The 19,316-nt window shown below is 43.5% G+C and overlaps 1 protein-coding gene across 1 annotated transcript in view; it reads right to left on the bottom strand.

Annotated features, from left to right (window-relative positions):
- Positions 1-19,316, bottom strand: part of PRKCE (protein kinase C epsilon) — a 505,249-nt gene that overhangs the window by 46,154 nt on the left and 439,779 nt on the right. The window lies entirely within an intron of this gene.

Genomic DNA, 19,316 nt, shown 5'->3' with positions numbered 1-19,316 from the left:
AAGCATGATGCGTTTGCAAGATCGGTCTTCTAGGGGAAGCAGCTGAGTGGGGGAGGGTTTGGGAGCAGGAAGAAAGGCACGTTGGTTGCATAACCTGGACCTCCAGAGCCCACATGGCTCTGTGCAGCTAGTGAGGGCCATGAGGGCATGTGGCCTAGATCACTGCAGCTCCCTTGTGGCCTATGTTATACTTTGGAGTTCTGTGTAAGATCTTATATAAAATCTAGTCTTCTGGGTAAGAATTCCCGTGCCAACCAAGGCTGGAAACCCCAGGCCTGGCCCCGTAGAAGAACCCTACCTGTCTGAATAGGGTTCCCCACCCTGGGCCTCCCTCAGCGACCACTCTGGGCTAGGGGGGTCTTGCAAAGAAGGCCCATTCCCCTGCACACAGAGAGAAGGAGGGGCCTTGCTCATAAGTTTGCTGGCATCTGGACTTGAACTCCAGCCATCGTCAGGGATCTAGGCCAGAGTGCAAAGGTGGGGCAGGAAATACTTTAGGACCTGCCTGCCTTGTATCCATGACCTTGTTTCCGCTCACAGCTGGGACTTCTTGCAAAAAAGAAAGCACATAAAATGTGCTGCTCTAAGCAAATGTTCATGAACTACAGAATGAATAGTGAGCCCAACCAACAGGGAGCCAGTGGGACCAGGTTTCCCTGTCCCACATGCTGGCCACTGTGTATGGGCAAGGCTCAGCTCTGGCTGGGTGGGAGAGCAGTAAGATGAATCCTGGGCTGGGACACAGAAGGCCTGGATTTTCATCCCTCACTGTGGCATGGCCCTGGTCTGCTACCTTATCTGTCACATTGGAATGACACACTCCTGCTTGTAGGCTTGTTTGAAAGACTCAGAGAATGTGTGTAAAAGTAGAAGGTTTTTCATATAGTTACATTCACTTTCTCCATGAGGAAACTGATTGAGAGGGAGCTGGGTGTCCTCCCTGCTCACTTGCAGATATTACGTCACTTGGGGGGCTGGCTGCTGGCTCGCCAAGTCACATGCCCCCTGGTGCTCTAGCATCCAGCGTTGCTTTTCTGAGACCCACCGGCAGGCACGATGATCACATGTCAATACTAACGGTGAAAGTGCCAACAGTAACACTTCTGCATTGTGGAAAGCACTTCGTGGTTTACAAACTATGGTCACATTCTGAACAATGCTGTGATCTAGGAAGAGCACACTTGCCTGCCACCTTGCAAAAATAAGGCAATGGAAACTGCAAGAAGGTAAGTGACTTCTTTAAGGCTTGGGGACTTGGTAGAACTCCTGCTGTGAAAGCTGCCACTCTCCCCCCACATGTGTTGTGCTCCCCTGCCTTCCTGCCTCCACATCAGTTGCCTTCTTCCAGTGCCAGCCACCAACCCCAGCTTTATAAGATACCCACAATTCCACCCCTCAAACGCTCTCGTGGAAAGTCTTTGCTGTGTCAAAGGAAGCACCTTCTCTAATCTAATTCTGTATGAATGGGATAGACTCAGAAGACTCCACACCAGCCTGAGCCTCGCCTCTATTGTGTCTCAAGTTGCAGGAATCAGCATTTGCAGGCACATCAAGCACAGCCTTGCATTTTGCTCAGGGTTCCTACACTTTTCAGGGAGGGGCAAGAGAAGGTGGAAGGTCTCATTTCTCTCCGCCTCCTGCTCCTCTTTGCCTGCTCCTGCACTGGCCCCAGACACAAACCGTCCCTTGGCTTCCTGCTCTTGCTTCTCCCCAGGGAAGAAGCCCCTCCAGCTGAAGGCCCTGTGTGGCCACCTTGGCCCAGCATGTTCTGCAGGTGGCACAGTCAGCTGCCCTCTGCTGTGGCCAACGGAGGCCCCACTGTCCTGCTACGGATGCCTGAAATCTCAACCCTGTCACTTCCTCCGATTCTCCCTCCATTGTTTATATTTCTCAAAAACTCTAACTCCCCACACAAAACTAAATCCAGGAGGAGTTAGTGACTTATGCTCCTTTCCTTTATGACAGAAAAGATAAGTGTGACTCAAAAGACCCTGGGAGTCAGAAAGGCCATTGCTAGAACTTTATTCCTCTGGGGGTCTTCAGTCTCATTAAAAAGAAAAGTGCTCACACCTCTGGGACCAAACTTGGCTGGTCGTGGGTTCTCAGGGGAAAGCAGTTCATGAGCAGGGTCTCGGTGGACAGGAGGGGTCAGGGAAGCCCAGGGCCATGCTTGCTTGTGTGGGGGGGTGTCCTTCCCTACAGGGGGATAGGAGGTGAAGGCTGCTAGGAGCAGGGGTGCCACTGAAATTGTGCTCACTGCAGGCTGGCCAAGTGCTGTGCCATGCGGTTCCCTTGGTGTTTTCCTCCCTTCTCCTCACCAGCGCTGCTGCCCCAGCATCCCTGACTTCCCACTTCCTAGTCCTGCCCCAGGATTCTCCCACCTGTAGGTTTTAGTGCTGACTCTTCAATAGGGGGCTTCTGGGTCTCCCTGGGGAGGAGGGGTGGCATTGTTTCCCAGCCTCGCCTACCCTGAGGTCCAGCTGGCAGGGCAAGATGGGTGGTCTTTTCTCCTTTCTCCAAAATCTCTTTTCCTATACATAAGCCAATGTGACTAGCCTTTACGTATTCAACTGACTATACTTTACAATTCAATTAATAGTTTCATTCAATTTTTTTCAATAGGTAATATATTCATGTGTTCAAAAAACCAAAAAGTATGAAAGGGCATCCAGTAAAAATTCTCCCTTCTGCATCCATTCCCTTTCTTTCCCTACAGGCAATTGCTTTTCATTCGTTCCTTGTGTATCCTCTTGGTCACACTTTATACATAAATAAGAAAATGTGAACATGTATTGATTTCCCTCCTTTTAAATAAATGGAAGCTTACCATATGCACTCTTTTAGACCTTACCTTTTTTCACTTGATATATATTGGAGATCTTGCTGTCTTGGCACATAAAAAGCCTCCTAATTCTTTTTTTGTGGCTGCATAATACTCTATCACATTCATATTTATTGACGGACATTTAGGATGCCTCCATTATCATGCTATTATAAAGAGTGCTGCTGTGAATAATCTTGTACATATGACATTTTGCACAGGTGTTAAGGCAATCACACACATTTCCTAGAAAATAAATTTCTGAATCAGATACCATGAGAATATGAATTGTGATGAATGTTGTCAAACTGCCCTCCTTAGAGGTTGAACAATTTATACTTCCATCAGCAATATATGATAGTGCCCGCTTCCTCTTCTTCTTGCCAACATGGTGTGTTATCAAGTTTTGGTATTCTAATAGGTGATAATAGTATCTCAGCATATTCTTAAGTTTCTCTGTGAGTTTGGGTATTTTTTTCATATATTTAAAAGGAATCTATTGGGTTTTTTTTTTTTCCTGTGAACTGTCTGTTGCCCTTTTTTGTGTTAGTGTGGCATTTGTTTTTTATTGGTTTTTTGGGGGGGAGCTCTTTCTATGAAACAAAGTTTGTGTGGGACAAGAATTGCAAATATTCCCAGTATATTATTTGACTTTTGACATTGCTTATGGTGGTTTTGCCATGCCGATATTATTTATTTTTATGTAACTGAATTGATGTTTTATTTGTGGTTTGTGGATTGTACATATTAATTTGAAAGGCTTTACCCACTTCAAAGTTATTAAGGCTGTTAAATTAAGTTTGGCCTAAAGGCTTCTCCACGCATAGTGAACTGTAACCTAACGCCATGGGTAAATAGACTGTAACCTACTCTTGTAACAAGTATCTGATTCTTAGCCAATCACAGGCAGCCAGCTCTTCAAACCAGATTTAAATTAGGCAAACACTCAGCTGTAACCAATCCAGCTGTTTCTGTACCTCACTTCTGTTTTCTGTAGGTCACTTTCCTTTTTTAGTCCATAAATGTTATCCAATCATGTGGCAGCCCTGTAGTCCCTCTGAACCTGTTCTGGTTCTGTGGCTGCCCCATGCAAGAATCATTCTTTGCTCAATTAAACTCTGCTAAATTTAATTTGTTTAAAGTTTTTCTTTTGGTGTGTGTGTGGGGGTTGGGGGGGTGGGGGGGTGGGGGGGGTGGGCGGGGAGAAGACAGAATAACCACAAAAATTCCTTGAACTGTTTAAGTCAAGTGAACAGATATGATGTGGGGGTGGGGGGGATGGAGAGGAACAGGGTAAAGGGGCATGAAAATCAACTACAATGTATATTGAGAAGTAAAATAAAAAAAATTAAAAGTAAATAAAAATAAATAAAGTTTTTCTTTTAACAAGGCATTCTCCCAAGGTTTCTCCTAGTACTTCTATACTTTTATTTCATGAATGTAAGTCTTTGATGTACTTGGAATTTGTTCTATAAAAGGTGTGCGGTATACATACAACCTTACTTGTTTCCAGATATGTCGCATATTAGTCTGTTTCTGTTGCTTATAGCAAAATACCCATAACTGGGCAATTTGTAAGAAAACAAAATTTACTGCTTACAGTTTCAAAGGCTAGGAAGGCCAAAGTCCAGGGAACACATCTGGCAAAGGCTGGCTCTCACAATGCGAAAATGGCATAGCAGAAAGACACAAACCTACTTATTCACTGTCCTTTTGAAGCCCACCAAAACACTCCCATGACTGCCATTTTTAATCCATTTATTACAGCATGGTCCTGCAATCTAATCACATCTTCAAGGCCCCACCTTTCAATTACCATAATAGGATTTCCCGCCCTCTCAACAGTTACTGTGGGGATTTAAGCTTCAATATGGTTGGGAGGCGGTTAGCCAATCTACAGCATTGAGTAAGTTGTCCCAATTTCAGATGTTGAATAGTTCATCTTTTTCAAACTGATTGAAACATTGCATTTATCAAATACTGGTACTAAATCCCCATATGCACTTGGATTTTTTTCTGTAGCCTTTATTCTGTAACATTTCTCTATATCACACTCTTTCAATTATCGTGGGCTTACCATATGTTTTAATATTCCGTGGGGCTGGTCCCTTTGTTATTCTTCTTTTTCAAAATTTTCTGGCTATTCTCGCTTGTTAATTTTTCTATATGAACTTTAGAATCATGTCTAGTTAAAAAACAATCTTGGTGATGTTTTTATTGGGAACGTGTTTAAAGTTATAAATTAACTCAGGAAGAATTGATGTTTTAATGATGTTGAGTCTTCTTATCCAATCATATTGCTTGTCGTTCCATTTAAGTCTTATCTGTGTCTTTTAGGGGCATTTTAAAGTTTTCTTACATAGATCTTGTACATTTCTTGTTACATTTTATGGCAGATTGTTGGTTGTCCACTCTCACTTGCTTCCTTTGTAAGAGAACGTTGATTTTTTTCTTTTTGAGTCACACACATAGCCATGCAGCTATAAAGTAGAATTAAAAGCCTGCCTTAGAGTTGGGTGTGGTTCTGTGACTATGTTCTAGCCAATTAGATGTGTGGAAGTCTCCTCTAAGGGAAGAGCCTTCCTCCCCTTTTTCTTTCCTTCCTCTATCCTGTTGCCTGAATGAGGATATAATGCCTGGAGTCCTAGCAACCACTTTCAACGTGAAAACAAGGACCAAACCCTAGGAATGATCACTGGACTGACCACTTCCAGATAACTCGCATATAAAACAGAAACAAACTTGTATCTTATTTATAACACTGTTGTTTGAGGTTTATATGTTAATTGCAATGGAATTCACTTCTAAGTAATCCAAGCTATTACTTTATGTTCTAAATTCCTATCGTAAATGGGGTTTCACATACTGAAGTCTCTTTATTTTTGTAAAGGAGGTTTCCAGTTGATTCTCCTGGATTCTTTCAAATCATGTGCAACCAATGATCATTTTACCTCCTCCTTTTCAGTATTTGTATTTCTAATTCATTTCTCTTGTCTGATTGTGTTGACTCGACCCTCAAGAACAATGCTAAGTAATCATGGTGACAATGAGCATCTTGGGTAGTCCCTGATTTTAGGAGGGCCACTTGTATCATCTCCCCCTCAGCCAGAATGCGTTCATCATAGCCCTTGTTACTTGGCACCCAGACTGATGGCTACCTTGCTCTCTACTCGACTGAAGTTGTGTGAGAACATCCATGGGACCAAACTTCCTCCTCCCACTGCCAGGGGGCCAAATGGGATGTGTGCTGCGGATAAGAGGATAAGGAGCAGGACCTCTGGTATCCTCTAGTCCAGTGTTTCTGAACCTCGGCACATTGGGGCCAGACTGGTGTCTGGGTCTGGGTAATTCTTTGTTGTGGGGGGCTATCTATACATTGCAGGATGTTTAGTAGCATCCCTGATCTCTATGCATTAGATGCTATTAGTACCTCCCTCCAGTTGTGACAACCAAAATTGTCTCCAGACATTGCCAAATGTTCCTTGCAAGGCTTCTGGTTAACAACTACTGCTCGAATCTAAGTCTTAAGCAGTCACCAAGGCTCCAAGAGGGCCTGGCCCAGATCACTAAGCCAAATAGGGATTTCAGAGCCATGTTCCAGCTGTAAGGAAAGGGTGTGTTTCCTGGAGTGTTCTCTGCCATTTCTGGGAGATAGAAATTCTGACCACACCACCTCTGCTAACATTTGGCAGCATCAATCCACCTTTCTAAATGTATGAGGAAACTGAGGTTCAGAAAAGATAAGTAACTTGCCTGAGGCCACATGGCTGTGAAGAGGCTGGTCTGAGCTTCCCCACATGACTGCCTGTGACCACCTTCTAGATGAAATGTAAGATATATGAGTTGGAAACCTCTATTTGGTGTTTGGACTCAAATTCCTTTAGGCTGGGAAAAAAAGGCTAAGTGGTGAGAAGGGGACCATAGAGACCCAGAAGTCACAGCCACCGGCAGGGATGGATTGATTTAGAGGCAGGATGGTATAACCAAGGCTCCCCTGGGGTAGGAGTGCAGATCTCTTCCAGAAAGTCAGTCGACGTCAAGGAAATTCCCTAAACAATGTACTTAAAAAAAAAAATTGCATAAAACCTATTTAAGGAAAAAACAAAATAAGACCTAGCAGTTTCAGGAGAAGGACAAAAAAAGTTTAACTTCTAAGACCAACTGTATTTACCACTTTATTGGGGTGGGAACAGGGAAAGGGATCTATGAGCAAATATAAAGACCCCTAAAATGAGTTTGCTAAGTGGTGGGGAGGAAATGACTTAATACTGAGGGAGAACTCATATGTAAAGAAGGGCTTAATGTCAGGGACATCTGTGGGAGATGACATGAGATCACTGGTAGGTCAAATTATACTTTTACTTTTAATAGAAGAATAATTTTAATATGGCAAGAAACCAACTGTTGATATCTCTAGCAGTGTGTCTAGAATAACTTGAAATCCATATTTTGGCTTCTAAGAATTGTCTGCAAGGTGTGGCTATGCTTGCATCTAATTCTGTGCATAATAGTTTAGGTATAAGAAGTTGTTGACACCTGCGTGTTGTGTCTCTTCTTGAATCCTAACTCTGCTACTTACTAGCTGAATGATGTTGGGCTGGTCCAAAATATCTTTGAGACTCAGTTTCTTTATCTATTAAATGAGGACAATATTGCCATGATTGAATGTTGTCACCTACAGGAAAGTTCTAGCATAGTGCCTTCTAGATGGAAGTTACCCCAGAAATTCTGCCTTCTCCATGGGTCTCTAACAATCACTTCTAAAAATAAACATCCTCAGGCAGGGCAATCCCTAACAACTCTTTTATTTTTGAAAAATACTTATTACTTCCTATGGTGTATAAGCCACCAAGATAGATGCTGTGGGATGAAAAATATGACGCATATACAAAAAATGTGGGAGGGGGCAGTAAGCTGGGACCTGGGCTTCAGATGTTCGATGGAATCCTGTTTTCCTCACAATGCACCTCAGCTGTCTCACTGGAACTCATTTATTCCAGTTTAGAAAATTGTATTTTCCCATTTGATGGTAGATTCCCCAAAAATAAGGGCCAGAAAACTCTCCTGTAAACCACACAACATTTAGCAAAGGGTTGGCACACATGAGGCCCCTATCAGAGAAAGAATGGGGAAAAAAATGTTCTTTTGCTTGAAAAATTGCTGTAAAAGAAGACCCGTCTGCCCCTGTATTCTTCACCCCTGAGTCATTTTTGTAATGTCCTCGTTCCCCCAGTGTGTAATTCTACAAAGCTCAGGCCTGAGTGCCACATAAACGACAGCAAATTCCTCCAGTTCTTTGAAGATAAGAGATTAGAAAAATGACTTCACATCAGACAGCAGGCCCTCCAGGGAGGTTATGAAGAAACTCTGCTTGTTTTTGGACAAATAGTGGGGTCTTGAGAATGACCGTGGTTCATCAGACTGGAATAGAGGCTTTTCTGGCAAATGTTGCCAAACACCTTCATACATTTAACAACATACTCAAGAGAAAGACAGTGTCCCTCAACATGGTGGCAAATGCTGGTGACCAGCTGGCATCCCTACCGGCACTCTCTGGGGCAGCCACCTGCCATCACTCTCAAGAACAAATGCTGAGTCACTGAGAACACCCTAGGCCAAACATGAAGGCAAGCTAAGCATAATTTGTTTCAGATTTTTAAAATTCTCCATCACAGTGCTGATGACTGAGAGTCAATCAGAATCTGGGCCAATCTGCAGGGAAAATCTTCTCCAAGTCTTTTCATAGAGCAAAATAATAACTACTTTCCCCCCCCACCTCTGTACAATCCCGAATGCTTTTGTATGCCAGGCTCAGTGTTAAATCTTTTACTTTCATTATCTCATTTAATCCCACAAATACTCTATGAAGCTGGTAGGACTATTATTATCCCTATTTTCTAGATGAGAAAAAAGGGTCTGAGGGGTTATTTAACTGACCTAAGGGCAGACAGGTGATGAGTGAGTGACAAAGTGGTCCTGTTCGCCACCACTTCCACGCTCTTAACCACTCTGCTATGTTGTTTGAGGAGGAAAAAAAAATTGCATCCACACTCCTGCCCTTTTTGTGGGATAGAGAACACAGTGGTTGTTGTTGAGGTGGTGGTTTCTGACTCATGGCAACATGTTTACAAGATGTAACTGATAAGCTAGACAATGCTATTTTGACCAAACAGATGGCCCCTTGTCTGGAGAGCAGACTTTCAGCCATTACACCAACAGCTGGAAACCTGAGGTGTCAAACAGCATCCAGTTACAGCCAAAATAAACAGCCTGAGGCTGTACCTGGGCATTGAGACTTGGAATCACTGTAGAATAACTTATCTGATTGCACGATGTTCAATTACTTTTTTAACCACACTAATGAAAGCCCATTCTTATCCTGAATGTTCACGGGTAACATCCTGACCCCTGATGATGAGAAACAGGCATTGACTTGTGTCCCCAGTATGTGGATGAGCTGCCCTGGCCACCATGACACTCCACCTAGTCCCCTCATCCCTCTCCAGGCCATCAATCAATGTGCTCACCAAAATGGCTATTTTGGGCTTCAGTGTACAGACTGGAGCCAAGGACAGAGGTAACCTCAAGCAAGATGCTTCTCTGAGCATTACTGTCCTTCAGTGAGATAAGATGGCTGGTGGGTTAATCCCCAAGGACCCTTCCAGTCTAAGATCATGGGAAGCAAAGGCAGCTGGAGCCCATGAAGTCTGAACTTGCAATCCTGGGCTGTCGCACACCAAATGTTCCCCTTTCCACTCTGGAGCAAACTTTTGCCAGCAGGCGTTTTTATACAAAATATACAGCATATGATGCTCTCTCTCCTCCTGCTTGTATTCTTCAATGGCGCCCAGGAGCATGCTTCTTAGTATGGCATGGGAGGCCCTTTGGGGTCTCCACCAGCCTGGCATTCCAGCTTAATCTGTCACCACATGCCCTCCTGATCCAAACTGGGGGTTCGGGGCCTGGGGGCCTTCAGGTGCTTCCTGTCTCCTCCCCTGATGGCCCTGGCCCCACCATGAGTGTCTGTCTTCCACAGTGGACCATTCCACTAGGGCAGGGCCTCTGAATCCCCAAACTGCCTGATGCCTCCTAGTGTCTCAATACCTGCTGGTTGAAGGGATGAAGGAATGAATGAGTAGAGAGGTGAATTTGTGGATCATGGCCCCAGGCAGCCAGAGGACCCGAATGCACATTTCCAGATGACATATGGAACTACTAAAACTTATTTTTGTTGAAAGCTATAAAAACTAAGGCCCAAACCACGAGAGGCAGCCGAATCTGACCTTCTCTTGCACCCTCCAATCCATTCTCCCCGTTGTACTCATGAGGAGCCGCAAGCAACAGACTCACTGTCACTGTGCACTCTTCCTCGATCCCCTTTCCTTGAAGGCTCCTCTCCTGGCCGTGTATCTAAAGCAGCCCACCACCTGCCTCCAGCCCTCACTTTAATCACAGTCACAGCACCTTGGTCATTTCCTTCACATCTGTGATCACAATTTATAATTATTTTGCTTTTTCATTTCCTTGAGTGTTACTGGTTTCCCTCACATGAACTCCACAAGGGCGGGGACTCGCCTTTGTGTTCACAGCTTGGTCCCCAGAGCCCTGCAAAGTGCCAGGTACTCGATGTTTGTTGAACATGGGAGTGAAATAATGGGCAGCATCTCTGTAAGTCCATTTAGTGACAGTCTAGTTAATGGCATGATGGTAACTACTAATACATCTATTGTCTTCCAGGCCCTGTCATGTAATAATTCCACAGTATTTATGGAGTTTCTACTCAGAGTCCATTTTCGTGCTAGGCCTTTTGAGGACACTGAGAGAGAAGACACAATCTCTGTCCTCAAGGAGTGGCTTGGGGTCTGGAGGGAGAGATGGACGTGAGGCCAGAGTGCTCGGGATGATAAGTTTTACACCAGAGGAACAAACAGGACACAGTCATTGCCTTAGAAGGCAAGGGCTGCTGGTCTTGCCTCTTTTGGACCCAGTGATTCGCAGCTCGTGGTCCAGCCATCCTCACAGAAAGGGCCACTCCAGCTAAAGGACCAAGAGTAACCTTTCTGGGGGCGGGTCTGGAGCCTGGTGGAAGTGGACTGCAGAACCTGATGCAGGGCCCAGAGCTCCCAGACAGGAAGGCCAGAAAACCACCCTTCAAGCTCCTTCGTCAGAACAAGAAGCTGCCAAAACTAGGAAGCGTACATCTTCTAAATCCAGCCACATAAGGAGTCACGTGCTAAGAGAGTGGTCAACCCTTAGTAGGTCACCCCAGTTCGGATAAAGAGCTGAGGAAATGCAAATGTAACTCCACACAAGTTGAGGGGATGTAGGGAAGGCACGTCTTCCTGTGAAGTGGGGGTCACCCAAGTTGCTTGGAGGATATCAGAGGCCTGAGGCAAGGCCAGGGGGCTGAAAACAAACTGACCTCTGAAGGACAGAAAACAGATTTTATTATTCTTAAAAAATAAGTTTTGCATTTGTATTTGTTTAATTTGGCCATGGAATTTGCTTTTAGACCGTGTGGTGTTTTTCAGCTGATGAGGAATATGTGTGCATGCGCATGAGTGTGTGCATATGCATGTGCGTATATGTATACACGCCAGTGAGAAAGGACATAGGACTGTGCTCACACCTACACCTGTGTTTACGGGCTCAGTCCTATGGCTGATGGATGGGAGGATGCACAGTCTCACGAGAATGAGACAGGTTGAGAAGATTCCACCTCTTTAGCAGGGAGGACACAATCTGGTGGAGTTTAGAAAACAAAGACAATTAGAGCTAAAGACAGCCTCCATTGCTCCGTTTGATGAATACTGAGTATTTACTATGTGCCAAGCAGGTCCAGGTTTTGGAGTGAGGGCAGGGATAGAGCCACATCTCAGCTTGCACCTGCTGAGTCTGAGGTGCCTTGAAGACACCTAACTGACTAGGTGGTTGTGTGTGGAGGTTTGGGCTGGTGAAAACAATGAGTGTGGTGAGATTTTCTGAGAAGAGGGTATAGTGTGAGAAGAGGGCTAGAGCTGGTCTGTAAGCAAACCCAAACGTTTAATGGCCACCGCTTGCAACACAGCAGCCAGAGAGGACACTCAGGAGACTGTGGTGTCTGGGAAGCCTTGGAAGAGGAAGAATCTCAACCAAAGGGCATGCCAGTCAGGGACAGGCTGCTACGGCATCTCAAATTGAGTGATTCAGAGAACTGTTTATCCAGCCGAGGCCCAGGGAAATAAAGTCACTTGACCTTACTTATATTTATTTTTTCTTTTTACGCTTTGAGACTCCAATTTAGAAATGATAATCAGGAGTAATAGTAGTAGCAGTAGCTGTAGTTATATTTTTCAAGAAAAGACTTTCCAGACCAATAGAAGTATTATGTACCAGGGTTGGCAAAGTGAACTACAGAAAAAAACTGTAAACCTCAAACCTGTCAATGAGAAAGAGGAAGGGGATTTCCAGAATTCCACTCAGGGAAAAAAACAAAAGAAAGCAATAACTCTGCAAGGGACACTGGGAGACGTGCCCTTGCGCAAGGCAGTGGCAGTCCCCATGTGGGAAGAACCCCATTCAGAGAAAACTCACTGGAGTTCCATGTCTTCCAACCAAGAATTATCTAGCAGCTTCTCCTCCTCCTCTGCCCACCCTAGGCTGTCTGAGGAGCAGGTTAGACAGTGCAATGGTGTCCCAACCCAAAAAGTAGGTCAGTATTCCTGGGCCCTCTCTTCTCCATACAGCCCACCAGGCCCAGAGCTTTCTGGCTGATACTTCCTATCTGACTGCCCCATCTGAGGGGGGTGGGGGGTGGGCGCCTGTACTCTGGATATTTCTTTACTTCCTTCTCATTAAAAATCACCCTCCCCCAAACTATGGGCCTTGCCAAGCCATGTGCAGATCTGTTCAACATCATTTTTAAACAAAGTCTCTTTCAATTACAATTCAGGTCATGGAAGCATATTGAGGGCCAGGGGGTACACACACTGAGTACAGCAGACCTCCATCTAGCATTTATAGTTTTATTATTCCTGAGCTTCTCTGAGGGTCCTTGACAAGTAGCAATCTCTACCTGTGTCGAGTACATATTTTAACTTGGTTTTTAATGAAGCTAGTGTGGGGTAAGTCAGTTGGCCAGCAAATGAGCCAGGTCAAGTAGAGACAGAGTGATGAGGGCTGTGAAAGGGATACTTCCCAGCAAGAAAGCAAGTGCTTCATCCAGATCCTTCCCAGGAAGGTGGAACTTGTTGGTGGTTCAAATCCATAACAAATAAGTCCTCTAAATATTCTATTCTGAAATAAAGAAATCATGACTTGTGAATTTATTTTAGCAAGTGCTCTAGCAAAATGGAAACTTCTGTAAAAACTAAAAAGGCTGTTGACATGTGCTGTGCGGATGTGTCCAGGCAACATATAACTCTCAACATCTCCCTCATGTAGCTACATCTCTAGATTATATGAATCATACCTATATACCTTATTATATGCATATGTTAAATAAAATTTATAGGAGGCTATTGGTCTGGACTAAGCTCCTGCTCTAGGCCCAAAAGACCAAACCAAAATGGAGTAACTCATGCTAATGTTCCATATCACCAAGTTGAAATTAAGTTGTTTATCTGACCTTCCAAGAAATTAGGAGAGAGAGAGAGATAATAGCCAAATCCCCAAAAGTGAAGTACATATATAGTCGTCCCTTGGTATCCATAGGGAATTGGTTTCAGGACCTCCTGAGGATATCAAAATTCACAGATGCTCATGTCCCTGATATAAAATGGCATAGTATTTGCATATAACCTATGCATATCCTCCTATATACTTTAAATCATCTCTAGATTACTTATAATACCTAATACAAGGTAAGTGCTTATAGAAATAGCTGTTATACTGTACTGTTTAGGAAACAATAACAAGAAAAAAAATAGTCTATACATGCTCAATACAGACTCAATCATCCATTTTTTTTCAAATATTTTCGATTTGCAGTTGGTTGAATTCACACACGTGGAACCCACAGGTCCAGAGGGCCAACTGAATATAATAAGGTATAGAGTATATATATATATATAGAGAGAGAGAGAGAGATGTTGGGGGTTATATGTTGCCTGACACAAGAGTACTTCATAAAATTCATGGAAAAACAGAATTGAAAGATAATATAAATTTTTCCACGGACTTTTTGAAGTATCCTTGTACACATGCAATAAAGTATATATGCAAAGACATATATAGTACGATTAATATATGTAATGAATATTTAGTATAATCACTTATATATATATATTTGTATTTTATATACTATATGTATATACAGTATAACACATGTACATATCACATGGAATCAACAAAAGTTTAATTGTAAGTGAGTTAGACTATATTTGATGTTGTTCGTTTCTCCCAATTTTGCAATTTATTTTCACCAACCCAACGGTTTATGCTAATAGAAATGAAAACAAGAACAACAACAAAAACAATTACTCTTAAATCCTTTAAGAGTGTGCAAAAGCAAAATCTGTCATCTAATCGGGCTTAAATAGTTCACTATTTTCATGGGCTAACAGTCCCTAACAGAGGTTAATTAAACAAATGCTAATTTCCTAATCTGTTGATGACTGTCAGTTTTTATTGCCAGAGATCAGCTGTTAAGATATACACCCACAACCTTACCTGCTCTTTTTTGAAAACATAAATGTTCTGATTTAATGGAAAATCACTGCAGGGCACAAGTATAAACCATAAAATAATTAAAATAATAAGTCCAAATGGCAGAAATTCCCAGTGAGTCTTACGACATGGAACTAAGCAGTTGCCAATCTGCAGAGCTCTGCCCTGGGCCCTGCAGGTGCTGGGACAAGGAACAAGCACAGGCAGCTTCCTGTGGGTAGCCTCCAGCAAGAACCCCGGGCTGGCTGGAGTCACAGGCAGGAGAGTGAGATTGTAAGCCCAGGGCTCAGGAGGTTCCAGGGCAGAAGCTGCCCAAAGGTTCCTAGTCAGCTTGTTTCCTTTCACAGGAAAAAAAATCATTCATTCATGCATTTATATATTTATAAAGTGGCTACTGTGTGACATGCACTGATCTTGGCACTATGGGAACAAGCTCCCTGTTTTCTTGGAGCAATAATCAACCAATATAACAATAAGATAAATGAGGTTGAGGAGTGAAAGTGCTATGAACATTTAGGCTGGGATTGACTCTGGCCCATACCCTTGTTTCTTTTCCATTAATCAACAAACATGTATTGAGCACCTTGCATGTTCCCCAGCCAAACTCTTACAGATGATCTGCAGGAGACAGAATTCTAAGACTTGGCTTCTGCCATCCACACGTAAAACAAGGAGAAAACCATCAAGGCACCATGCTCAATGACAGGGTTTAGTGAGCATTTGCTACTGCATTGCACATGCATAATATCATTTAATTCTCCCCAAACCCTCTGAAATGGGTACTATCAGCACTCCCATTTTAGAGATGACAAAACAGAAACAGAGAGAATGAATGCCTTGCCCAGAAGCCCACAACTAGGATGGGGATGAGGAGCCAAGACTTGAACCCAGAGAGTGAGTGGAGACCCACACCCCCCATGTGGATGTAGGCTGGGTGGTGGGGGAAGAAGGGCCTGGGAAGCTGAAAACTTCACATGCGCTGCACTGTCCATACTCTCCCCAGATCCACAGTGCCTGCTCCAGAGAAAGGTTCAAGGAGAAGTTCAGTAAATACTGCCTGCCTGGTGGTTTACTTTCAGGATCACCAAAATTTCCCTCCCAGAAAGTCTTTAGGTGTGTGTCTATCCAGCCCTGTCTTCTTCTCAATAATGACAGTTCATTGACTTATCAGTCTTATCTGTAATGGTCAACCAGAGATCTAGGTTTGGTGCCCTTGGAAAAGTGGTTAAAAGATCAAGAACATAAGAATTAGAGAACATTTACCAAAACAGGGGCACTCCATGATGTCACTTAAGGATTTGTAAGGCAAAGATGACTGAGACTGAACAAGAGAATATGATGTCTCATAGACAAGAGTTTGAGGATTACTCTGACTTTGATTTATTAGTAACAATATATGAATACAGTGACTTAATCTTCTGAGCCTCAGGTTCCTACCCCGTAAGGTGGGGATAACAATACTCATTGCAAAAGCTCACTGTGATGCTTAAATGAGAGAATATGGAGAGGGTTTATAACAGTTCCTGACACGGAGTGGGTGCTTGACAGTTATTAGCTCCAATTCCCCTTCATGAGCAATTTCCAAACTTGACCTTTTAAACCTTTAGTTTCTTACCTCTCTCTCACATACATACAAAAAAAAAAAAAAAAAAAAAAATCACTGTCGTCACATACACAGATTTAAGTATCTGCTCTTTTTCAGAAAGACCATGTTATAAATGGGGGAGCAACACTACAACAAATAAGAACAACAAAAACCCAAAGGAGAAACCAGAATGAGGAAATGCAGAAAGGCCATCAGATGAACAATTAGCCTAGGAATTGCAGAACTGTGACTGTGCCTGGTTCTTTCCCACTGTATCAGACTTTCTCATGGATGGGGGCATGACTCAGTGTGGGAGTTGTGGAAGCACATGGGATACCAACGCTTGGCCATTTACATACTCCTGTGACTTTGAGGCAGTGGCATTAAGGTGAAGAGGTTGTGAGCTGACCAGGCTGTGGTTTCCCATGGCTATGTCTCAGAAGAATGGCTGTACCCAGCCTCCTACATCCCTGCCCATTTTCCCATTGGTTTTCCAGCTGCCTGTGGTATCTGTGTGCTGCTCTATGTCTTTCCAGCAAATTCCTTTTCTGTTCAAGTTAGCCAAAGCTATGCTTACGATGCTGACTAGACCCCCAGTCTTAGGCCAGTCTGAAAACCCCTTGCTCCTCGATGGTAACAGGCTGCCATGATGACAGCCTCTTCACTGTCAAAGACTTGCAAACTTGAAAAGATCTTGGGAGCCAGGTCATTGTAATTGAGAGTAGAGAGGCCCTGCTAGCCATCATCCATTTATCACAAAGACCTGCTGGTCACCTACTCTGGGCACAGCACTGGTTGAGAGCAGAGACCAACACTGTGAAGGGTGGTCCAGGGCAGCATAACCAGCATCACCAAATGCACCAGGCCTCCATACTCCAAGAGAAGGCTGGGGCAGATACTAGCCACCCAATGTATGTCGACATGACCCATGAACACCCAGGAGCTGAGAGGTTAGGATCAGAGGCCAGTTTAGAGTGTACGCACTTGCTCTCTCTTTTATTAAAAAACACACACAAACAAAAAAGGGTATACAGCTGTTTCCACTCCAATTTCAAAGTAAGAGAAAACATTAAGCCTATTATTAAAACCTGGAGGAATCCTTGTGGGGAGACACTGTATTAAAAGGATTCTAAGAATCCAGGATTTTAGTGACATGTGGAGAAAATATCAATACCGAGTTTGTCAGGACAAGGATCAACAATTTTGAACTTAAACTGGGAGCTAAATAAAGAATTCAAACTGACGCAGCAGAGCCAACCAGGAAGGCCCAAATCTGTCAGCTTTCTGGCCCTTGCGTCTCTTCTTTCCGTACTTGCTCCTCAACTTCTAGGCTAAGGGGCAGGCGGCTTAAAATAGCACTAACTGACTCTAAATTTTTAACCTCAACAACACCCACATTTCAAAGGAGCTCATCTAGGATAAGGCTGTTCGTGCTGGGCCTTAAGAAAACCGTGAATCTCGGAGGCATGTCTTACTACGGCAGCCTTTCCTCTGCTCACGCTTGCCTGTCCTTGGCGGCGCCCCCCTCCCGGCCTCCAGTGCCCACTGGCCTCTCCGTTGCTGTGGCTGTCCCCCCCCACCCCGCCCCAGTCCCAGGAATGGCTGTGACAGCAGATCTCATCCTCCAGTGTGAATCCTCAGGGACGAGGGGAGGTATTCACACGTGTCGAACCCTCACCATATGCCAGGTTCTGTGCGAGGTCCTATGGGGGAGGCACAAGAATGCTAAGAGAAAACTACCACCAGGAAAAGGCTTTTAATCTGGTATTAAAATGGAAAAGGTACATTTAAGTTTGAGTAAATGTCAAATAAAAGGTATAAACGTGAAATGTTCTCTTTCGGGCTTTTGCATAAACTGCTCCCTCTGCCTGTAACATTCCTTCCTTCTCTTCATTGCCAGTTCCCATCACTTCCTGCAGGCAGCTTGCATGGATTCCCCAGTTAGGTTCAGTGCCCCTCCTAAGGGGCCCAGGGCACCTGGACCTCCCCTGCCATAGTATTCATCACAAGGAAGTGTGAACGCCCCCACTAAGCATTGAGGTCCACAAAGAGTGACGAAGGGACTGAGTCTGGCTCACTGTTCTGTCCCCACAGTACCTTGCACAGTGTCTGGGTGGTAGTAGGCACTTAATAAATTTCTGATGACTGACTAAGAATGAACACAGGGACTAAGAGAAGATCCACAGAGATCACTGTGGGCTAACGGGGTCAACTTCCAAGACAGCAGGCACCTTGGAGTACTTAATAAAGACAGATGCATTAAGTAACTTTCTTCTGGAAACAGTGTTGCCTGTGACACAGCTTGGATGGCAAGCTGATAAAACAACATTGCCTGAACCCAGTTGACAAGAACCAACCTGTTGGGGCATTAGTACCCTGGCTTGGCAGCCCCAACCCTGCTGCTTACTTCTGCCATGTTGTTTCAGCAGATTAACTTGTCTTGAATCATTTTTAATCATTTTAAACAGGTACTTCACTTAGACACAATGAAGACACGTACAACTGTATTTTAATTCACATTCCATGTTGTTATGGCAGTAATCATGTATGATGGAATGGACTTTGATTTTCATGTTTATTTAATCCTAATGTGAATTCAGAATGATTCACTGTCATAGATCGAACACTTGTTTTTCTCAGAGGGTCCTTGCTTATGTACATACTAAATGTCTCTATACTGTTAAGGTCTTTGTTTTTTTTTTGGTCTGTATTTATTGGCATGTGTGAATTTAGGAGAAGGGAATTATTTGAAGACACTGAAAAGTAGAAAAATTCCATCAGTCAGTTGTGTTTGGCTAGATGAAGTTAGTGACTAATTCATTTCTCCCCTGATTATATATAGTTAACCATATCCAGGAAATTGACCCCCTAAGCCCTGCATGCAAGAACCAACCTCTGGTCCAATATACTATTCAGAAAAGAGTCCTCTTTTCCAGATAAATTGATTCCCACAAATTCAAGCTTTTATTGTAAATCCAGTAATTGTTACCTAAAATGTTCCCCAAAACTCACTGTTATCAGCTGGTTCCAAAGAACTTTCTAGAGAAGCATAGAATATTAGAAACCAAACAATTCTCTCTGTCAACCATAAAACAGGCACTGTGCCTATTTTTCCTTTCTATAAGAATTTAGGTTGCTGAGTTCTACAGAATGAATGAACTATAGTACTGATCATCAATCCATTTCCTCATATATCCTCCCCAAAGATGTTTCTACTAATATTTAGATAAATGTAATTGCAAATCAATTAAAATCCAATTTTTT

The sequence above is a fragment of the Cynocephalus volans genome, chromosome 14, assembly GCF_027409185.1.
Source record: "Cynocephalus volans isolate mCynVol1 chromosome 14, mCynVol1.pri, whole genome shotgun sequence".
Taxonomy (NCBI): Eukaryota; Metazoa; Chordata; class Mammalia; order Dermoptera; family Cynocephalidae; genus Cynocephalus; species Cynocephalus volans.
The sequence above is the reverse complement of the archived record's forward strand: the minus strand, read 5'-3'. Positions and strand labels throughout refer to the sequence as shown.